Below are 24,268 nucleotides of genomic sequence, written 5' to 3'. Positions count from 1 at the left end.
CTGGGATTGCAGCCATGAGCCCCGGTGCCAGCTGTCAGGCAATATTATTTTACTGTAGGTTATGCTTGACCTGACTAACAATGCTTACATAAGGAAAATAAAAAGATAACTCTCCACTCTTTTAGATGCCACATCCTGCCCATACATGGTTTTAACATCTTGCTTGAAAATTAAATAGAATCCTCAAGAAAGTATATCTTATTTAAGTATTTGAAAGAGATTCTATAATATTCTAAATGGTATGTGAGATAGAAAATGCATGGCGGACATTCACTCATTTTGTCTGCCCAGGATAATTTCCTCCCCTTCAGGAGACAACTCCCTGATTGCTATTCTTGGCCTGCGCCTGTGTGAGACTGGCCCCATCCCGCTAGTTCAAGGCTTGATCATGTGACCCAGGCCTAATTAGCCAGAAGTGCTGTGATTGGTTCAGGGGTGACCATGTGATCCTATCAAGGTCAGTGAGTCAGCCTTGGGTCTTTTTCCAAAACCATGGCGGACTATATGTAGTCTTTCTCCTGGGTTTGCTAAACTGTTCGGAATTAAGTTGAATTGCTACTGACCACCTTTGCTGATACTGGGGAAGACTCTGCCTGATCTCATTTTCTCAGAGGAAAGGAGAGATGGAAAAACACTGCTTCAAAGGGCAAGTAAGAATCTGAATAAGGGTAAAGATTAAGGGAGGGAATTCCAAGTAGGAAAGGCCAGAAAGCAAAACTCTGAGGTGCAAATGTGCGTGATGAGGGTAGCGGGTAGTAAAGAGACAGGGAGGATGGAGTGGAGGTGCAGTGTTAGACGTCATTGAAGGGAAAGGTGCACAAGTGAATGGAACCGGGTCTTGGAGGCCTTGAATGTCAAGCAGAAACTTTGTAGCTTTGTTGGGGCAGGCATTAAATTCGAGTGGGTGGTTAAATATTAAATAGGAACAAGAATCTGACAATGTTGTGAATGATAGGTAGAATGGGAATATGGAAGAAACTGAAGTTAGTGTGACCGGCTGTGCAATCACTGTAGTGATTGAACGTAATTGATTTTGCTAATTTATTATTATTTCTTAATTTATTTAAAAATAGTTTGGCTCGCCGGAAGTGGTGGCTCATGCCTGTAATCCCAGCACTTTGGGAGGCCGAGGCGGGTGGATCACTTGACGTCAGGAGTTCAAGACCAGCCTGACCAACATGGTGAAACTCCGTCTCTACGAAAAATACAAAAATTAGCCTGGCTTGGTGGTGGGCGCCTGTAATCCCAGCTACTTGGGAGGCTGAGGCAGGAGAATCGCTTGAACCTGGGGAGGCGGAGGTTGCAGTGAGCTGAGGTCACGCCACTGCACTCCAACCTGGGCGACAGAGCAAGACTCCGTCTCAAACAAACAAACAAACAAACAAACAAAAAACAGTTTGGCTCATAAGAATAATGAGAGGGTGAAAAGTAAAACAAAGTTATTTTTGAAGTCCCAAGTCAACAATATAGCAATCAACTGAAATGAAATATGCTAGAAAATGAGATTACATCAAACATTTGTACCAAGATCAGAATGTTCTAAGGCTTATGAACTAGTTGACTTTTTTTTTTTTTTTTTTTTTTTAAATAAGCTACAAATCAATGTGGTTTGCTTGGCTCCTGGCCTCCTTATAATCAGCCAATTAAAGCCACAGTCCCCATTAAGAATTTCCAACAGGAGTAAAGCAGAAGGAAATAGATAAATTATGAAAAGTGAGTTTAAGGCCGGGAGCAGTGGCTCACGCCTGTAATCCCAGCACTTTGGGAGGCCAAGACGGGTGGATCACGAGGTCAGGAGATCGAGACCATCCTGGCTAACACGGTGAAAGCCCGTCTCTACTAAAAATACAAAAAAATTAGCCAGGCGTAGTGGCGGGTGCCTGTAGTCCCAGCTACTCAGGAGGCTGAGGCAGGAGAATGGCGTGAACCTGGGAGGCGGAGCTTGCAGTGAGCCGAGATCGCGCCACCGCACTCCAGCCTGGGCAACTGAGCAAGACTCCGTCTCAAAAAAAAAAAAAAAGAAAAGTGAGTTTAATTATTGTCTCCGAAATATCTCCTTTCCTTCCCTGCCCTCCTGTTTCTACCAACCCAGTTCAAGTTCAGACTGTCATACCTCTGCCCTGGGTTATTGAATTAGGTTCTTTCACATTTTCTTGCCTTCTTTTTTTCTCTGTTCAATCCAATTTATATATTACTCCCAGATGATCTTCTTAAATTACAGCTAAGATCATATCAACCCCCTGTTCCAAATACTTAACAATTTTCCATTGGGGTGCAAAAGCTTTAATGTGGTGTTCAAGGTCATCCAGAGGTCTGTCCTCAATTTCCCTCCCTGGCCTTGTTTCTCAGTACATCCTGCTTTCACTACATCAGATGAAATCATACCATACTTTCCTCACCAGACAAGAGAAATATTTTTATCCCCAAAGTGTGTAACCTCTCTCTCCTCAGGGTTCCAAAAGCTTTCGTTTTAATCTCTCAGAGCACATCACATTAACCATCACCCAAAAGCCCTCTTCTGCCAGCTTGACAATAAGCAGTTTGAGGCACTGGATCTTGTTCATTTTGTATTTTCCACAGCACCAGTATAAACTTCTTTTTTTTTTTTTTTTCTGAGATGAGTCTCGCTCTGTCACCCAGACTGGAGTGCAGTGGCTTGATCTCAGCTCACTGCAACCTCTGCTTCCGGGGTTCAAGTGATTCTCCTGCCTCAGCCTCCTGAGTAGCTGGGATTACAGACATGCGCCACCACACCCGTCTAATGTTTTGTATTTTTAGTAGAAATGGGGTTTCATCATGTTGGCCAGGATGGTCTCGAATTCCTGACCTCGTGATCTGCCCACCTCGGCCTCCCAAAGTGCTGGGATTACAGGCGTGAGCCACCACACCGAGCCTAAACTTCTTTACTTTCGCTTTTATCAAAATTATACATGCCTATTACTTGAAAGAACCAAGTAGTTCTTTCTCAAGACTTACTAGGAAGAACAGCTATCCTTTACCACTTCTGTTATCTAATAATTTTGATATTTACCTCTATCTAAATAATACACTTATACTGCCATTTTATGATTTGTCAGTTTTAGACATTATGAATAAAACTTCATGAAAGAAGACAAAGATTTAGATCTTTCCCCTCCCCCACATGTTGCCACAACATACTTGCATTCTTCCTATCCTCCATCTTCCCAATGCAGTTATAATTTTTGTTATATCCATATTACTTATTAATATATAAATGGCTGGGCGCGGTGGCTTACGTCTGTAATCCCAGCATTTTGGGAGGCCGAGGCGGGCGGATCACCTGAGATTGGGAGTTTGAGACCAGCCCGACCAACATGGAGAAACCCTGTCTTTACTAAAAATACAAAATTAGCAGGGCATGGTGGCATATGCCTATAATCCCAGCTACTCGGTGAGGCAGGAGAATAGCTGGAACCCTAGAGGTGGAGGTTGTGGTGAGCTGAGATAGCACCACTGGACATCAGCCTGGGTAACGAGTGAAACTCCGTCTCAAAAACAAAAAATATATAAATTATACAAGTATTATATTATAAAAATTATTATATAAATAAGATAGCTCTAACGAGGATAATGATATAAATAATATGGATCTAACTATATGTATACATATTATGACTATGTAAATACTATTCGCAGCTAAGCCATATGGGAAACTATAATTATTTAGTCTTTTCTGTATGACTCTTTATCTTCTTTAGGATTAATTATTGTGTAATGTCTTTCATTTGCCTTGTTGTCTATATATGAATATTTTTTCTCTAAGTCAACCCCCAAATCTCCACTAATTGTCTAAATCTCTTAATACATTCACATGTATCAGGTGTTTCATCAATTTAATCTTCTTAAGAAGCTTTCTCTGTTTTCTGGCTTGTTCCAATCTGGACCAATTGCCCTCTATCCCAGTAGATAGGCATTGTCTTGGGATATTTCTTCACCATCATTCTGAGAATTCTGTTGGCTTTTCTATTATGTTGGACCTTTTGTTTCTTGTTTCTTACACCTTGCTTGTGACTTACTCCTTTGTTTTAATAAAGCACATTCTCTGAGTTTCCTGAGAAAGAATACATGAAAGATAAAGCCTTGAAGGACCTTTTGTGATTTAGAATGTCTTTATTTGACTCTCTTATTTGATTCATAGTTTAGCTTGGTCTATAATTATCACTTGGAAATAATTTCCTTTCAAAAATGTGCAGGTATTTCTTTATTGTCTTCTAGATTCCAATTATTTCTAATGAGATGTATAAACCTATTCTGATTCTTGATCCTTTGCATATGACCTGCTTTTTCTAATAGCTTGGAGAATCCTGTCTTTATTCTTTATTGTAATACATTTCAAAATGATATGCTTTGGGGTGAGTCTATTTTTATTGATAGTGTTGGATATTTTCAACTGAAAATTTGAATCGTTCATTTCTAGAATTTTTTCTTGAATTATTTCTTTGATAATTTTCTTCCTTTCTTTATCTAGAACTTCTATTAGTTGTATGTTGGATCTCAAGGACTGATCTTTAATTTTCCTAACTCTTCTATTCAGTTTTCCATTTCTGTTTTTTTTTTAACCCTACTTTCTGTAAGACTTTTTCAATTTTATTTTCCAGTGTTTCTACTTACGTTTTTATTTATCTGAACACATTTTTAATTTCCAAGAGCTGTCTTTATGTGATCCTGTTCTTTTATGTATTCAATAGCATCTCTTATCTCTCTAAAGATATTGATTTATTATTTGACATTTTCATTTCCACGTGATATGATTTGGCTCTGTGTCCCCACCCAAATCTCATTTTGAATTGTAATCCCCATTGTAATTCCCTCCCTCAAGGGAGGGACCTGATGGGAGGCAATTGGATCATGGGGGTGGTTTCCTCCATGCTGTTCTTGTGATAGTGAGTTCTCACAAGATCTGATGGATTTATAAGAGTTTGACATTTCCTCCTTCACACGCACTCTCTCATTTGCCACCATGTTAAGCCATACCTGCTTCCGCTTTCGCCATGATTGTAAATTTCCTGAGGCCTCCCCAGCCATGCAGAACTGTGAGTCAATTAAACCTCTTTTCTTTATACTTTACCCCGTCTCAGTTAGTATCTTTGTAGCAGTGTTAAAACAGACTAATAACATCATGAATAGCTCTGTTTTCTCCATATTTCTTTTTCCACTTTGTTTTGGTTTTTACCTTTTGTACCAGAGACTTTTCTCCAGTATTCGGTGGTCCTTGGTTATAAGTTCACATTCAAAAGAGGACCACTAAGAAGCCAACAGAAATCTTTGAGCACATGGGTAGGGCTTTAATAAAGGATGATCTGGCTGGATCAATTATTTGGGGAATCCCTTTATCTGTACCTTTAGGTGTTTCCCCTTGGAGAGTTAACTTTCCTCAGAGAAGGTCTTCCATTCACCTTCCTGGAGGTTAATAGCTAGATGTAGTGCCCTGTGAGCTTAAAAGAGGAAGAGGGCTTACAGGATTCAGCACAAAATTTACAAGTATTCACTTAATACTTCTGTTTTAGACTAACACCCCCAACTACAGGTGTGCCTGTTGTACTCACAGGCCAGGAACCTCTGTTTCACCTTTAAAGAATAAATCTCCATTATTTTGCGAAGTAAAAGACAGTCATCCAGCTTTGTTTGCGGAATTGAAGAGGAGATCTGGGAATGTAACTACTTCACTGAGTTTCAGCTTAGCCTTCTATTTTGAGCCCTCACTTCCAACTACACCTGATGCCACCAATTCCTAAGTCTTTGGAAAATCCTTGTATATGTGTTTGCTTCCAGGCTTTCCTGTTTGCTAGTTTAGACATTAGCTTTCTCAGATCTGCTAGATCCGTTGTCATATATCCGTCTCTTTCCAGCTTCCAAAGTTTTGTTCCTGTTGTCTCCTTTCTGGTCATTTATATCCCTATGGATTTCTGTCTTTTAAAAAATCCCAGCTGGGCTCGGTGGCTCACACCTGTAATCCCAGCACTTTGGGAGGGTGAGGTGGGCCAATCACGAGGTCAGGAGATCAAGACCATCCTGGGCAACATGGTGAAACCCCATCTCTACTAAAAATACAAAAAAATTAGCTGGGTGTGGTGGTGCACGACTGTAGTCCCAGCTACTTGAGAGGCTGAGATGGGAGAATCGCTTGAACCCAGGAGGCGGAGGTTGCAGTGAGCCAAGATCATGCCACTGTACTCCAGCCTGGGTGACAGAGTGAGACTCCATCTCAAAAAAAAAACAAAAAACAAAAAACAACAACAAAAAACACCCTTTATTATTGTTTTAATAGAGTTTCAATAGGATGCAAAAATAAATGAATGAGTGGAATTTGTCATTTTCATCCATAAGTTGACTTTGAAACATTCTAGTCTTCTACGACTATATTATTTTATTTTTGCACACAACTAAATGTTGAATTTGGAGTTAAATTTCTCTTAGTGACCATGCTTCAGTTTATGGTATAAAATCAACCGTTTATCGACCACTATGCTTTTAGTTTTAGTTTAGTAAGAAATTTGAGGAACAAATTGCAACATAGAAGGGAACACACATCTGGCCTGGCCCTGGCCCTGGCCTTATCCTTCTAAATTTCTTTAACCTCCAAACTCTAGTGTGCCTCTGAGAACAAGGTGATCTTTCCAAGTGTGGCCTTGGCTGTTGTGAATAGGAAGCCAATTATCTGAGTTTCATAGTCCAATAATTTTTTTCTTTTTAAAAAAAGACCTTTTTTTAAAATCTGCCTACTTTATTTGGTAAAACAACAACAAACAAAACCTTCTTTTTTAGAGCAGTTTTAGGTTCATAGCAAAATTGAGAGGTAGGTTCAGAGATTTCCCATACACCCCCGATCCCACATGTGTATAGTCTTGCCCATTTTTAACATCCCCCACCAGAGTGGTACATTTGTGATAACTGATGAACCCACATTGATACATCATTATCATCCAGAAGTCCATAGTTTACATTAGGATTCACTCTTCGAGTGAATTCTCTAGGTTTAGACAAATGTGTAATGACATGTAGCCATGATTATAGTAGCATACAGAGTAGTTTCACTGCCCTAAGACTCCTCTGTGCTCTATTTATTCTTCCCTCCCTCCCCTCAACCCTTGGCAACCACTGATCTTTACTCTGTCTCCATAGTTTTGACTTTCTGGAATGTGATATAGTTGGAATCTTATAACATGCAGCTCTTTCAGATTGGCTTCTTCTTTCACTTAGTAAAATGCATTTACATTTACTCCGTATCTTTTTATAGCTTGATAGCTCATCTCTTTTCATCACTGAATAATATTACATTGTCTGGATGTATCGCAGTTTATTTATCCGTTCACCTACTGAAGGACATCTTGCTTGTGTCCAAGTTTTGGCAATTAAAAATAAAGCTACTGGCCTGGCACAGTGACTCACACCTGTAATCCCAGCACTTTGGGAGTCCAAGGTAAGCAGATCTGTTGAGCCCAGGACTTTGAGACCAGCTTAGGCAACATGACAAAACCTACCTTTACACAAAAACAAAAACAAACAAACAAAAAAAACAAAAGTTAGCTGAGCATGCTGGCGTGTCCCTGTTTTCCCAGCTACTCAAGAGGCTGAAGTGGGAGGATTACTTGAGCCCAGAAAATTGAGGCTACAGTGAGCCATAATTGCACCACTGCATTCCTGCCTGGGGGCCATAGCAAGACCCTGTCTCAAAAAAAAAAAAAAAAAAAAAAAAAGAAGAAGGAGAAGGAGGAAGAGGAGAAGGAGGGGAGGAAGGAAGAAGAGGGGGAAAAAAAGAGGAAGGAAGGAAGGAGAGAAGAAGTAGAGGAAGAGGAGGAAGAGGAAGAAGAAAGTAGGAGGAGGAGGAAGAAGGAGGAGGAAGAAGACTACAATTATAAACATTCATGTACGGTTTTGTTTGTTTTGGAGAGAGGGTCTCGCCCTACCACTCAGGCTAGAGTGCAGTGGTGCAATCATAGTTCACTGCAGCCTCCATCTAGGCTCAAGTGATCCTCCTGCCTCAGCCTCCTGAGTAGCTGGGACTACAAGTGCACACCACTGAGACCAGATAATTTTTAAATTTTTTGTAGAGACAAGGTCTTACCATGTTGCCCAGGCTGGTCTTGAACTCCTGGCTTCAAGCAGTACTCCCTCCTTGGTCCCCCCAAAAGTGCTGGGATTACAGGCATGAGCTACTGCATCCAGATTTTTAAAATGTGGACATAGTTTTCAACTCCATTATCAGTACCATGAGCAGGATTGCTGGATTGTATGGTAAGAGTATATTTAGTTTTGTAGGAAATCACTAAACTGCTTTCTAAAGTAGCTGTATGACTTTGCATTCCCACCAGCAATAAATGAGAATTAATGTTGTTCCTCATCTTCCTCACCATTTGGTGTTGTCACTGTTTTGGATTTTGGTCATTCTAATAGGTGTATACTGGTATCTCATTTTTGTTTTAATTTTTATTTCCCTAATGACTTATGATGTGGATACTTATTTGCTATTCGTATATCTTATTTGCTCTGGTGACTTCAGATCTTTGAGCTATCTTTTAATCAGTTAATTGGTTTTTTTAATTGTTGAGTTTTAAGAGTTCTTTGTATATTTTGGATGACAATCCTCTACCAGGTATATTTTTTGAAACATTTTCTCCCAGTCTGTGGCTTGTCTTCTCATTCCCGCAACAGTGTCTTTCACAGAGCAAAAAATTTTAATTTTAATGAACCAGCTTATCAATTCTTTCTTTCATGAATCACAACGTTGGTGTTGCATCTAAAAATTTATCATGAAACCCAAGGTCACCTAAATTTTCTCCTATGTTATCTTCTAAGAGTTTTATGGTCTTGTGTTTTTCAAGTCTGTGATCCATTTTGAGTTAATTCTTGTGGAAGGTGTTAAGAGCTGTGTCTAGATTCATGTTTTTGAATGCAGATGTCCAGTTCTAGTACCATCTGTTGAAAAATCTATCTCCTCTCTATTGTATTGCCTTTGCTTCTTTGTCAAAGAACAGTTGACTGTATTTATGTGGGTCTCTTTCTGGGCTTTCTGTTCTGTTCCATTGATCTGTTTGTCTATTCTTTCATCAATATCATGCTGGCTTGATTACTGCAGTTTTGTAGTAAGTCTTGAAGTCAGATAGTATCATTTCTCCAATTCGTTATTTTCCTTCAATATTGTGCTGCCTATTCTGGGTCTTTTGGCTTTTGGCTCTCCATATCAACTTTTTTTTTTTTTTTTTTTTTTTTTTAAGATGAAGTCTCACTCTCTTGCCTCGGCTGGAGTACAGTGGTGCGATCTTGGCTCACTTCAGACTCCGCCTCCCAGGTTCAGGTGATTCTCCTGCCTCAGCCTCCCAAATAGCTGGGATTACAAGCATGTGCTTCCATACCTGGCTAATTTTTATATTTCTAGTAGAGACGGGGTTTCTCCATGTTGGCCAGGCTGGTCATCAACTCCCTGACCTCAAGTGATCCACCCTCCTCAGCCTCCTAAAATGCTGGGATTACAGGCATGAGCCACTATGCCTGGCCCCCATATCAACTTTCAGATCAGTTTGTCAAAATCCACAAAATAACTTTCTGGTATTTTTACTGGATTTGCAATGAATCTGTGGATCAAGTTGGGAAGAACTTAATAGCTTGACAATACTGAGTCTTCCTATCCATGAACATGAAATAACCTCTGTATTCATTTAGTTCTTTAATTTATTTCATTAGAGTTCTGCAGTTTTCCTAATACAGACCTTGTATATATTCTGTTAGATTCAAACTTAATTATTTCATTTTGGGGGGTGCTAATGTAAATGATACTGTTTTTTTTGGTTTGTTCATTTTTGTTTTGTTTTGTTTTGTTTTGAGACAGAGTCTCACTCTGTCGCCCGGGCTGGATGGAGTGCAGTGGTGCAATCTTGGCTCACTGCAACCTCTGCCTCCCGGGTTCAAGCAATTCTCCCACCTCAGCCTCCAGAGTAGCTGGGATTATAGGCGTGCGCCACCACCTGCAGCACCACGAGACAGGGTTTCGGCCTGTTGCCCAGGCTGGTCTCAAACTCCTAGGCTCAAGCAGTCCACCCACCTTGACCTCCCAAAGTGCTGGGATTACAGGCATGAGCCACCTGATACTGTGTTTTAAATTTCAAGTTCCACTTGTTCATTTCTGGTATATGGGAAAATGATTCACTCTTGTATATTAACCCTGTATTTTGCACCCTTGCTGTAGTTGCTTATTAGTTCCAGGTTTTTTGTTGTTGATTCTTTTGAACTTTATACATAGACCATCATTGCATCTGCTAGCAAGGAGAGTTTTATTCCTTTCTTCCCAATTAGTATGCCTTTTATTTCCTTTTCTTGGCTTATTGTATTAGCTAGGACTTGCAATACAATGTTGAAACAGAGTGATGAGATGGACATCTTGCTGTGTTCCTAATCTTAGTGGGAATGCTTCAAGTTTCTCACCATTAAGTCTGATGTTAGTTGTAGGTTTTTGTAGATATTCTTTTTTGTTTGTTTGCTTTTTTGAGACAGGGTCTCACTCTGTCACCTGGGCTGGAGTGCAGTGGTGCAATGTCAGCTCACAGCAGCCTTGACCTCCCGGGCTCAAGTGATCCTCCCACCTCAGCGTGTCGAGTAGCTGGGACTACAGGTGCATACCACCACGCCAGGCTCATTTTTGTACTTTTTGTAGAGACGGGGTTTCGCCGTGTTGCCCAGGCTTGTCTTGAACCCCTGGGCCTAAGCAGTCCTACCGCCTCAACCTCCCAAAGTGCCCAGATTACAGGCCTGAGCCACTGTGCTCAGCTAATTTGTAGATAGTATTTATCAAGTTGAAGACAAACCCCTCTATTCCTGGTTTACTGAGAGTTTTTATCATGAATGGAAGTTAGATTTTGTAACTAATTTCTTCTGCATCTATTGATATGATCATGTGAGTTTTCTTCTTTTGCCTGTTGATGTAATAGATTACATTATTTGATTTTTGAATGTTGGACCAGTCTTACATACCTGGAATAAATCCTACCTGGTGTGGTATATAATTCTTTTTTATACATTGTTGATTCAATTTGTTAATATTTTTGAGGATTTTTGTATCTATGTTTATGAGAGACATTGGTCTATAGTTTTCTTTTCTGGTAATATCTTTGTCTGGTTTTGTTTTAAGGTGATGCTGGCCTTATAGAATGACTTAGGAAGTATTCCCTCTGCTTCTATCTTCTGAAAGAGGTTGTAGAGAATTGGTATAATTTCTTTTCTGAATCAATGAACCCATCTTGGCCTGGTGCCTTCTATTTTGGAGTTTTTTTTTTTTTTTTTTTTTTTTTTTTTTTTTTGAGACAGTGTTTTGCTCTAGGTGCTTAGGCTGGAATGCTGTAATGCAATGGCACGATCTCAGCTCACTGCAACTCCACCGCCTGGGTTCAAGCGATTCTCCTGCTTCAGCCTCTTGAGTAGCTGGGATTATAGGCACGCGCCACCATGCCCAACTAATTTTTTATATTTTTAGTAGAGAACGGGTTTCATCATGTTGGCCAGGCTGGTCTTGAACTCCTGACCTCAGGTGATCCACCTGCCTCGGCCTCCTGAAGTGCTGAGATTACAGGCGTGAGCCACCATGCCTGGCCTGGAATGTTTTTAATTAGTGATTCAGTTTCTTCAATAGATATATTAAAAGTTTCAGATTATTTATTTTTGGGTGAGCTTTGGCTGATTGTGTTTCTCAAGGAACTGATCTGTTTCATCCATGTTATCAAATTTGAAGTCATAGTATTCATTGATTATCCTTTTAATGTCCATAGGATCTGTGGTGATAACCCCTCTTTCGTTTCTGATTAGTAATTTGTGCCCTCTTTCTTTTTTTCTTAATCTGGCTAGAGGCTTATTGATTTTACTGATCTTTTGAAAGAATCAGCTTTTGTTTTATTGATTTTCTCTGTTGATTTCTTGTTTTCAATTTTAGTGATTTCTACTTTTTAAAACTTATCTCCTTTTTTCTGCTTACTTTGGATTTAATTTGCTTTTTTTTTCTTTTTTTTGAGATGGAGTCTCACTCTGTCGCCCAGGCTGGAGTGCAGTGGCGGGATCTCCACTCACTGCAAGCTCCGCCTCCCGGGTTCACGCCATTCTCCTGCCTCAGCCTCCCGTGTAGCTGGGACTATAGGCGCCCGCCACCACGCCCGGCTAATTTTTGTATTTTTAGTAGAGACGGGGTTTCACTGTGTTAGCCAGGATGGTCTCGATCTCTTGACCTCGTGAGCCGCCCGTCTCGGCTTCCCAAAGTGCTGGGATTACAGGCGTGAGCCACGTCGTCCGGCGTATGAGCCACCTCGCCCGGCCTGCTTTTTTTTTTTTTTTTTATTCCCTAGTTTATTAAGGTAGAAGCTTAGGTTGTTAATTTTAGATCTTCCTTCTTTTCTAAAATATGCATTCGATGCTATAAATTTCCTTCTAAACATTGCTTTCGCTGCATCCCACGAATTTAGATAAGTTGTTTTTTCATTTAGTTCAAAATGTTTTAAAATTTATCTTGAACTTTCTTCTTTGACCTATAAGTTATTTGTGTTGTTTAATCTCCATGTGTTTTGAAATTTTCCAGTTATCTTTCTGTTGTTAACTTCTAGTGTAATTCCATGGTGATCTGAGAGCAGATATTGTATGATTTCTTTTCTTTTAAATTTGTTCTCACGCCTGTAATCCCAGCACTTTGGGAGGCTGACGCGGGCGGATTACGAGGTCAGGAGATCCAGACCATCCTGGCTAACACGGTGAAACCCCCATCACTACTAAAAATACAAAAAAACTTTAGCTGGGCGTAGGCTGGGCGCAGGGACTCACGCCTGTAATCCCAGCACTTTGGGAGGCCGAGGTGGGCAGATCACGAGGTCAGGAGATCAAGACCATCCTGGCTAACACGGTGAAACCCCGTCTCTACTAAAAATACAAAAAATTAGCCGGGCTTGGTGGTTGGCGGCTTTACTAATCCCAGCTACTCGGGAGGCTGAGGCAGGAGAATGGCGCGAATCTGGGAGGCGGAGCTTGCAGTGAGCGGAGATCGCTCCACTGCACTCCAGCTTGGGCGACACAGCGAGACTCAGTCTCAAAAAAACAATAATAAATAAAATAAAATAAATTTGTTAAGGTGTTTTATGGCCCAGAATATGATCTACCATGGTGAAGGCTCCTCATGAACTTGAGAAGAATGTGTATTCTGTTGTTGCTGGAGGAAGTCGTCCATAGATGTCAATCATATACAGTTGATTGATGGTGTTTTTTGAGCTGAGATTCAACCCAGGAAATCTGGTTTCTATAGTAGCTGGTAGCCTACAGTCCCAGCTTCTTGAAAGGCTGAGGTGGGAGGATTACTTGAGCCCAGGAGTTCAAGATCTTAAGTCTGGTTCCGAAATTCCATGCACCCTAGCTACTTCACTATGTTGCTTCCTGGGGGATTGATTTCTCTCAGTTTGTTTCACAATTGTAGAGGTAACCACTTTAGTTGGAATTTTAACGTTTCATTTGTATCTTATAGATAGCTACTGTGTGAAAGACAACATGGAATGAAATACAAGGCATTTCTGTTTTGAGTTCATCTTCTCAAATCTTTTTATTGTAAAGAGAAATTAATTCTCATTTTAGCTTGTGATAAAAGGATAAAAATTAAATGTCATCACTGCTGAATAGTTCAACTTGCTATAATTTATAATTTATTTATAATATAAATAGATAAGTACGATCCAGCTCTACTTACTTGACTAGCCTCATCTCGCTCTACTCTTCAGAGCACATTAGCTGCCTTTCAGTTCCTGTCCCCTACCTCTAACTCCTACATACTTCAGGTCTCAGCCTAAATTATCAAATTCTCAAGAAATTTGTCACTGCCTTTCCAATGTAAATTAGACTTCTCTGATACCTGCTTTTATAGCTCTATGTTTTTCTCTGATGACTCATACTGTAATATAATCATGTTGTTCTTTGTATGTCTGTGTCTGCTATCACTTTTTTTTTTTTTTTTTTTTTGAGAAGGAGTCTCACTCTGCTGTTCAGGCAGGAGTGCAATGGCACGATCTCGGCTCATTGCAACCTCCACCTCCCAGGTTCAAGCAATTATTCTGCCTCGGCTTCCTGAGCAGCTGGGATTACAGTTATACAGCTGGGATTACAGGCGCCCGCCACCACACCGGCTAATTTTTGTATTTTTAGTGGAGACGGGGTTTCTCACTGTTGGCCACGCTGGCCTCGAACTCCTGACCTCAGGTGATCTGCCTGCCTTGGCCTCGTAAAATCCTGGGATTACAGGCATGAGCCACTGCGCCTGGCCTGCTATCACTTTTAAACTCGACAGGCATCTTGATTATTTATATGCACTGTTTTATCCCCGGCACCTAACACAGGGCCTAGCACATAGTAAGCACTTTTTCTTTTTGTTAAAATACTGCATCCATGTAATTAATAACTCTAAAGCTAATAAGTCAAATTATTGACCTGAGCATGCCAAATGAGTAAAATGGAAAATTGAGTAAATTTATTTATAGGCCACTAAGACAAGCATATCTTAAAGGTAATTTTTAAAAAGCAGTAGCCCAGTGATTGAAAGTGTGTGTGCTTATGTACCTTTTCGCCTTGTAGCAATCAATAATTCATGTAAAATAATTAACACAATATTGTCTGAAACTGAAAAGGACAACCTGCCTCCTTTGCCTGGAATGCTTTCCCTTTCCTTTAATGTTCAACTCCTGTTGTATTTTCTTCATGAAGTCTTCTTGTAAGACTGAAACGCCTAGTGACTTTTCCTCCTCCTCTGAATTTCTGTTACAGTTAAAGTCCAAAGCCCTGAAGTCAGCACTAGATCCTATAGTCTGCCTTGTATTGTCCACAGCTACTTTCAATGTTAGTCTCACTTTATTAGATTGTAAATCCCTGGAAGGGAGGAAACATACCTTTATTCCTCTTCTATAATCCCACGGCGCCTAAAGCAGTGCTGAGAACTGCACAATGAGCACTCACTGAGTTGTCTGTAGGCAAAAACAATGAATCCGACAGTTTGCAGTTTGTGGGTCATGGGTGTGTTTGAATCTTTTCAGCACAGACCTTGCTCTCCAACTACCATCAGCCTGGATCGCCAGCAGTAAGCAGGGATAGGGAGTCCCCTTTCTTCCTCTTCGACTTCTCTAAAGTCTTGCCATAAAACAAACTAAAACAATCATTAGAACTGTTCCTACTCTGGGATTCGCTTCTCTTTAAGGAATACAGCTTAATGGTCAAAAAAGCAGCTGCTTTGTATTCTGGAGAATGTACCTAATTAATGAGAGACCAAACAAATAGAAGTAAATTCAGGCTTCCATTTTATTATTGAGTAAGGCCCATTTGATCTCCAAACAGATTTTGGGCAGGACAGGGGCATGTCCTGCTGATTTGAGGAGCTCCTCACACAGATCCGTTGGAATTTTGGTAGGATCAAGCAGTGTCCTTGAGCAGTGGCAGCCTCCTTTACTGTAGATCTCTAGAAAAAACTGCCAAGAGGTAATTACTAGCATACAAGTTGAGAGGGAAGGGAGAGTTGCATTGAAGACAGAAAGGATATGGATGGTTGGCTCCTTCCATAATCCTTCATGCTGACCCTGTTCCATTCAATTGGTCATTTGTGAGCCTTTCAAAATTCTTTCTTTCTTTTTTTTTTTTTTTTGAGATGGAGTCTTGCTCTGTTGCCCAGGCTGGAGTGCAGTGGCACAATCTCGGCTCACTGCAAGCTCCACCTCCCGAGTTCACGCCATTCTCCTGCCTCAGCCTCCCGAGTAGCTGGGACTACAGGCGCCCGCTACCACGCCCAGCTAATTTTTTGTATTGTTAGTAGAGACGGGTTAGCCAGGATGGTCTAGATCTCCTGACCTCCTGATCCGCCCACCTTGGCCTCCCAAAGTGCTGGGATTATAGGCTTGAGCCACAGCGCCCGGCCTCAAAATTATTTCTTGAGACTATTATGTGCCTCAGGTGACTCTAAGGAAAAGTTAGAATTCCTTCTAGCTTTCTAGGAGCTCGCAATCTGCTCAGGGAGATAAGGTTACACACCAGGCAGGTAGGTAACAATAGAAGACAGAATTTGATGACATATTGATCAGAGAAGGGCAAAATCACTCTGAATGGGAGTTATCAGAGAAGATTCTGTGGGGTAGTGGAAACTCTACTGAATTTGTAAGGGCCGTTTATGGTGTTATTTTCATAGCTAGGTCATTAACAGTTAATTTACTCCCTTTCCCAAAATAGTTCAATTTACATCAGATGCTGAGTTATTTGATTTATGTAATCCGATTTAAGAGTCAAGGTGGCTCACACCTGTTATCCCAGCACTTTGGGAGGCCGAGGCAGGAGGATATTAGAGCCCAGGTGTTCAAGACCAGTCTGGATAACATGGCATAACCCTGTCTCTACAAAATATGCAAAACATTAGCTGGGTGTGGTGGCGTGTACCTGTAGTCCCAGCTACTCAGGAAGCTGAGGTGGGAGGATCGCTTGAACCCAGGAGGTAGAGGCTGCAGTGAGCCATGATTGTGCCACTGCATTCCAGCCTGGGTGACAGAGTGAGGCCCTGTCTCAAAAAAAAAAAAAAATAGGCCAGGTGCAGTGGCTCACACTTGTAATCCCAACACTTTGGGAGGCCAAGGCGGGTGGATCATTTGAGGTCAGGAGTTAGCCTGGCCAACATGGTGAAATCCCATCTCTACTAAAAATACAAAAATTAGCTGGGTGTGGTAGTGCACGCCTGTAATCCCAGCTACTCGGGAGGCTGAGGCAGGAGAATTGCTTGAGCCTGAGAGGCAGAGGCTGTGGTGAGCCGAGATCATGCCACTGCACTCCAGTCCGGGCAACAGAGAGAGACCCTGTTTTATTTATTTATTTATTTATTCATTTATTTATTTATTATCTCAAAATAAATAAATAAATAAATAAATAAATAAAATAACAATACTTCGTAGCTTACTTACCTATGAGTTTGTCTAGGTAAATAAAAGACTGGTTACACAAATCAGTTTATCTGTGTGTCCTCTCTTTCTATAAAAATGAGAGCATCAGTCTGGAGGCCAGTTTCCCAGAGGTTCTACAAAATGTTAATAGATATTAAAAAAAAGAAAAAGAGTGGGAGGCTGGTCATGGTGGCTCATGCCTGTAATCCCAGCATTTTGGGGGCCCGAGACGGGTAGATCACCTGAGGTCAGGAGTTCCAGACGAGCCTGACCAACATGGTGAAACCCCGTTTCTACTAAAAATAAATAGAAAATTAGCCGGGCGTGGTGCCATATGCCTGTAATCCCAGCTCCTTGGGAGGCTGAGGCAGGAGAATTGCTTGAACGGGGAGCCGAAGGTTGCAGTGAGCTGAGAACGCGCCATTGCACTCCAGCCTGGGCAACAAGAGCAAAACTCCATCTCAAAAAAAAAAGGGGGGGGGGCGGGGGATGTGCTACATGCTCATGTGTGTTTCACAAACTACCGGTTAAACAAAGTTCTTACAATAGAATTTTTTTTGCAACCTTTAATATGATTATTTGAATTGTAGGTTCTCAAGATGAGGGTAAAGTTTTTTGTTTTTGAGATGGAGTCTCGCTCTGTCGCCCAGGCTGGAGTGAAGTGGCGCGATCTCGGCTCACTGCAAGCTCCGCCTCCCAGATTCGCGCCATTCTCCTGCCTCAGCCTCCCGAGGAGCTGGGACTGCAGGCGCCCGCCACAGCGCCCGCCACCGCGCCCGGCTATTTTGTTGTATTTTTAGTGGAGACGGGGTTTCACCGTGGTCTGGATCTCCTGACCTTGTGATCCGCCCGCCTCGGCCACCCAAAGTGCTGGAATTACAGGCGTCAGCCACCGCGCCCGGCCGAGGGTAAAGTATTAAAATGTACCATTTCCCAAACTTACTTGACTATAGGATACCTTTTAAATGAAGTATCATGTAGGACTGTGCTCTAAAAACTTGGGCAACGAGAATGCCTTTTCTCGCTTAACTCTGTGATTCTGCGTTTGTGCATTAAATGTATTTTTGTAGATCTATACGGAAACTAATTATTTTGCTAGTGTTAATTTCACTTAGAACATGTAAGAATTAGGCCGGGCGCGGTCACTTAGAACGTACAAGAATTAGGCCAGGGCTGGGCCCAGTGGCTCATGCCTGTAATCCTAGCACTTTGGGAGGCCGAGGCGGGTGGATCACCTGGGGTCAGGAGTTTGAGACCAGCCTGGCCAACATGGTGAAAACCCGTCTCTGCTAAAATTACAAAAATTAGCTGGGCGTGCTAGCACATGCCTGTAATCCCAGCAACTCGGGAGGCTGAGGCAGGAGAATCGCTTGAACCCAGGTGGAGGTTGCAGTGAGCAGAGATCGCACCATTGCACTCCAGCCTGGGCAATAAGAACGAAACTCCATATCAAAAATAAATAAATAAATACATAAATTATGTGATCTTTTTAATACATACCAAACTTAGAGAACATGTTTGTTTTTCTCAAGTAATCTAAACCAGGTTGCAGTTACAGGTAATGTGTTATACCAAAAGACTGAAATGGTTCCAATTATATAATTGAAGTTCAATATTTTCTTGATACTAATTTTATAGTCTTTTGATTCTCTAGCATTTTCGTCAAAGATGCCACCTTAGAAACAACTTTTTGTGCTTAAGTTTGTGCATTAAAAGGACTCTGTTTGATATGAGCCCATTTTCTGTGGTGGAAAATTACCTGATCAAAACAATGTTAAACCTCAGAAAAGTTACCTCCTTAAATAAAGCCTGGAAGTTTATTTAATTATGATTTCACCACCTGATAACTACAGATTGCCTCCACCCCCAAGAAAAGATGCCAAGTCAGGTTTGTTTGTTTGTTTACAGAATCTGCAAACACTTACTTTTACATTTTAAAAAGTTACCCTGCCTTGAAATGTCAGCCTCTGGGGTTTTGTGAGACCCCTGCTGATTGACCCTACCCTTGACCTTAGCTCCAAAGCCCAACTCCATTCTGGCATGCTGGTGTAGAGAATTTATTTATTTTAACAGTAGGGAGCCAGAATTCCAGGAATATGCTTTTAAAAAGCCTCAAGAGCTATTTACCAGATCATCAGCTCCACAGGACTGGGAGGCCTCCACTAACACACGAAGTGGATAGTAGTGGTTGGTGGCAGCCAAGGGCTCCAGGGGCTGGCCCAGCTCTAAGCAACGGGACATAAGGAAGTGTGAAAGGACTTCCACTAGAAGTGGTCTTTTTGATCATCAAGAAAAAAAGGAAAATAGACATATTTTAATAGTAGAGACCTTTCAGTGAAAAGGGGCGGTCCTTTAAGTTCCTCAGGATATATTTATTAAAGCATGGAGGCAGTTTTAGGGCCAGTTCTCCATTTTATCAGTCTGCCTCTATCCATCAATTCTCATTCTCTCTCATATGTCCTGTTCCACTGTAAGATTGTAAAGTATAAGATGCTGTGTTTCTTTATTTTCTTTAAAATGGTTTTTATTAGAATTGGGTAACATGCCTGTTAAACATTTGTAAAATACTAAAAAGTACAAAAAGGAAAAAGTAAAAATTACTCATATGATGCTATCCAAACACAGTTACTCTTAATAATTTAGTAAATATCCTTTAGTTTTTTCTTGGGTAGGGCAGAGTCTCTTTTTACACATTTATAATGATTTTTATATACAATTTTCTCAGTAGATTTACTTAAATATTTTGGAGCATACACAAGAGTTGAAAACGTTTTACTGTGAACACTTATATTCTCATCGCTTAGACATTTATACAGTTAACATTTTACTATAAATGCTCTATCACATATCTCTCTATTCATCCTTCCATCTTATTTTTAAACATGTTTCTTTCCTTTTTTTTTTTTTTTTTTTTGCGACAGGGTCTGGCTCTATTGCCTAGGCTGGAGGTAAGTGGCGCCATCTTGGCTTACTGCAACCTCTGCCTCCTGGACTCAAGCCACCCTCCCACCTCAGCTTCCCAAGTAGCTGGGACTATGGTGCATGCCACCATGCCTGGCTAACTTTTATATTTTGTGTAAAGACAAGTTTTCACCATGTTTCTCAAACTGGTCTTGAACTTGTGAGCTCAAGCAATCTGCCACATCAGCCTCCCAAAGTACTGGGATTACAGGTATGAGAAACATGTCAAAGAAGGCATATAGACATTCTTTTCTTTTTTTTTTTTGAGACAGAGTTTTACTCTCGTTGCCCAGGTCTGGAGTGCAATGGCGCAATCTCAGCTCACTGCAACCTCTGCCTCGCGGGTTCAGGCAATCCTCGTGGTTCAGGCAATCCTCGTGCCTCAGCGTCCTGAGTAGCTGGATTACAGGCATGCGCCACCACGCCCGGCTAATTTTTGTCTCTTTGGTAGAGATGGGGTTTCTCCACATTGGTCAGGCTGGTCTCAAACTCCCGACCTCAGGTGATCCGCCCACCTCAGCCTCCAAAAATGCTCGGATTACAGGCGTGAGCCACTGTGCCTGGCCTGACATTATTTTCAATTGCTATATTTCATGCAGTGAATTTTGATTTTCTTTTAAATTATTTCCCTATGGTTGACCAATTGCTTGCTTCCCATTTTTTACTATTTACATAGACTTCATAGGAAGGATACACTTCTAAAATTTAATAGTAATTTCGGGCTATAGTAAAAGTGTAATACTGGAAAAATTGATAGGGACCATGTTGTGGAAGGTTTTGAGTACCAGGGAAATTACAGCAAAATGTAGTATAAATAGTTACATTCTTGGAATCAGATAGATCATATACTTATTAGGTAACTGACTTTGGAAAAAGTATTAAACCTCTCTTATGCTGTTTTCTTACCTGTCGAGTGGGAGGCTATTATTACTTGTGTTACAGGGTAATTGTGGGGATTAAATAACATATATGCTACTTCCTTAAATAGAATATTTTATCTGTACATAATAAATAGAAGATTTCCCAAAACAATGGTTTCATGTCAAAGTTGATGAAAAAAATTTATTGGAGGGTTTTGAGTAGGAGAGAGATGTAGATCAGACCTGATTTTAGGTGGCTTAATCTTGTAGAATTGTGCATGATGGATAAGAGTGAGGGAGAAAGGTTATAAGGAGGTAGATTTTATTCGATTTAATAAATATCAACTGAGTATGTATGAAATGTTTTAGCACTGTGCTAGGTTGCCTTGGGTTTACAAAGCAGAGTGAGACAGCTGCCACAAATATTTGAATTCGGTGGGTAATGCATAGGGTGAAACAAGAGCTATAAAACCAAGCAGAATCCATCCATCCTGATTCATTATTTACCATCCATCCATTTAATCATCCACCCATCCACCCATGCATCTGTCCATCCATCCATCCATCCATCCATCCATCCATCCACCCAATGAATATTGATTTGCTCATGTCCTATGTCAGTTACTGTTCTAGATGCTGAAGATACAGCATGAGCAAAACCAAACAAAGTTCTTGCCTTCATGTAGCATACATTCTAGTGGAAGAGGAGCTAATGTATAAATAAATGCATAATAAAACATCACATAGTATAATAATGAGTATCTTGAAGAAAAAAGCAATGTAAAGGAATAAAGCCATGTGGACCACTGGAGCCCTGCCTCATATCATTTTTTTTTTTTTTTTTTAAGACAGAGTCTCACTCTGTTGCCCAGGCTGGAGTGCAGTGGCACAATCTAGGCTCACTGCAAGCTCTGCCTCCCGGGTTCAAGCAATTCTCCTGCCTCAGCCTCCTGAGTAGCTGGGACTACAGGCACCCACCACCACGCCTGGCTAATTTTTTGTATTTTTAGGAAAGATGGGGTTTCACTGTGTTAGCCAGGATGGTCTCGATCTCCTGACCTTGTGATCCGCCCGCGTCAGCCTCCCAAAGTGCTGGGATTACAGGTGTGAGCCACCGCGCCTGGCCTTCATATCATATTTTTAAAACTTACTTTCAGCTAGAGTAATAACATGAATGTGAAAGTAAAAACCTTAAATGTGGCCAGACGTTGTGGCTCATCCCTGTAATCCTAGGACTTTGGGAGGCCAAGGTGGACAGATCACTTGAACCTGGGAGGTTGAGGCTGCAAAGCCGAGATGGCACCACTGCACTACAGCCTGGGCAACAGAGCAAGACCCTGTCTCAAACAAAAACTTTATGTTTTCGAGAAACCCATAGGAGAATTATCTTTAAGACTTGGGAGTAGAGGACGATTTAAAAAGTATAAACTATGAGAGGTAAAAGATTGATAAATAAACGTTCATATTAAGAACGTCCGCTCGGCCGGGCGCGGTGGCTCACGCCTGTAATCCCAGCACTTTGGGAGGCCGAGGCAGGCGGATCACCTGAGGTCAGGAGTTCAAGCCCAGCCTGGTCAACATGGTGAAACCCCATCTCTACTAAAAATACAAAAAAATTAGCCGGGCGTGGTGGTGGGCGCCTGTAATCCCAGCTACTCAGGAGGCTGAGGCAGGAGAATCGCTTGAACCTTGGGAGGCAGAGGGTGCGGTGAACTGAGATTGCACCATTGCACTCCAGCCTGGGCAAAAAGAGCGAAACTCTGTCTCAAAAAAAAAAAAAAAAAAAAAAAAAAAAAAATTGCAAGAGCATCTGCTCATCAAAGATACTATAAAGAGAGTGAAAAGACAGGATATTGAAATGGAAAAAGTATTTTTTCTTTTCTTTTCTTTTTTTTGAGACAGGGTTTTGCTCTGTCACCCAGGCTGGAGTGCAGTGTTGCAGTCATAGCTCATCTCCACCTCCTGGTCTCAAGCGATTCTCCCATCTCAGCCTCTTGAGTAGCTGGGACTACAGGGGACCACCACCACGCCTGGCTTATTTTTTTATTTTTTGTAGAGACGGGGTTTTGCCATGTTGCCCAGGCTGGTCTTGAACTTCCCATCTTAAGTGATCTGCCCACCTCAGCCTCCCAAAGTGCTGGGATTATAGCCTTTGTGCCCAGCTGGAAAAAATATTTTCAGCACACCCACGCGTGTGCGCGTGCACATACTCTCTCTCCCTTTCTCTTTCTCTCTCGCTATCTATCTATCTATCTATCTATCTATCTATCTATCTATCTATCTATCTACCTACCTACCTACCTACCTACCTACCTACCTACCTACCTACCTACCTACTTACCTACCTATCTATCTTATTTCAAGGTATTGGCTTATGTGATTGTGGGGACTACCAAATCTGAAACCTGTAGGGCAGGCCAGCAGTTTGGAAACTCAGGCAGGAGCTGCTATTGCTGTTTTGAGTCAGAATTTTTTCTTCTTTAGGGAAACCTTAGTTTTTCTCTTAAGGCCTTTCAGCTGGCTGGATAAGGCTCACCCACATTATCAAGGATAAGCTCCTTTAGTTAAAGTAAATTATTGTACTTTTTTTTTTTTTTTTTTTTTTGAGACAGAGTTTCGCTCTTGTTGCCCAGGCTGGAGTGCAATGGCGCAATCTCAGTTCACCGCACCCTCTGCCTCTCAAGGTTCAAGCGATTCTCCTGCCTCAGCCTCCTGAGTAGCTGGGATTACAGGCGCCCACCACCACGCCTGGCTAATTTTTTTGTATTTTTAGTAGAGATGGGGTTTCACCATGTTGACCAGGCTGGGCTTGAACTCCTGACCTCAGGTGATCCGCCTGCCTCGGCCTCCCAAAGTGCTGGGATTACAGGCGTGAGCCACTGTACCTGGCTGATTGTAAGTCTTAACAATGTCTCCAAAATACTTTCACAGCAACATAAATAACATAAATAACTGGGTGCTCTAACCTAGCTAAGTTAATACATAAACTTACCATCACAGTCACAAAACAAACAAGTTATGACACACATTTGCCAAATGCTGTAAAAGCTGGAGACCAGAGAGAGAGGGTGCTTAAAAGAGCTCACCAGGAACCTTCTCATACCCTAGGTGAGATTGTCAGTGACTTGACAACATATTCAGGATCCCTTATCAGAGTGTGTGGATTGGCCTCAGTAAAAGCAAGGAATATTCCTGTAATGAGAACAAATTGTATCAAGCAGTCCCCGCTTATCTGTGGTTTTGCTTTCTGTGGTTTGTTACCCATAGTCAACCATGGTCTGAAAATATTAAATGGAAAATTCCAGAAATAAACAATTCATACATTTTAAATTGCATGCTCTTCAGAGTAGCGTGATGAAATCTCATGCTGTCCAACTCCATCCTACCAGGAAGGTGAATCATCCTTTTGTCTAGCTGTCCATGCTGCACAGGAATACTTCGGAAATGTGGGTTCAGTTCCAGACCACTGCAACAAAGTGAGTATCTCCATAAAGCGAGTCACACAAATTTTCT

General features: G+C 41.3%; 1 pseudogene; it reads right to left on the bottom strand.

Moving 5' to 3' along the window:
• LOC126941098 (nuclease EXOG, mitochondrial-like) overlaps positions 1-24,268 on the bottom strand; it is a 45,353-nt pseudogene that overhangs the window by 19,157 nt on the left and 1,928 nt on the right.

Source organism: Macaca thibetana, chromosome 18, assembly GCF_024542745.1.
Source record: "Macaca thibetana thibetana isolate TM-01 chromosome 18, ASM2454274v1, whole genome shotgun sequence".
Classification (NCBI taxonomy): domain Eukaryota; kingdom Metazoa; phylum Chordata; class Mammalia; order Primates; family Cercopithecidae; genus Macaca; species Macaca thibetana.
This window is presented reverse-complemented; position numbering and strand designations above follow the sequence as displayed.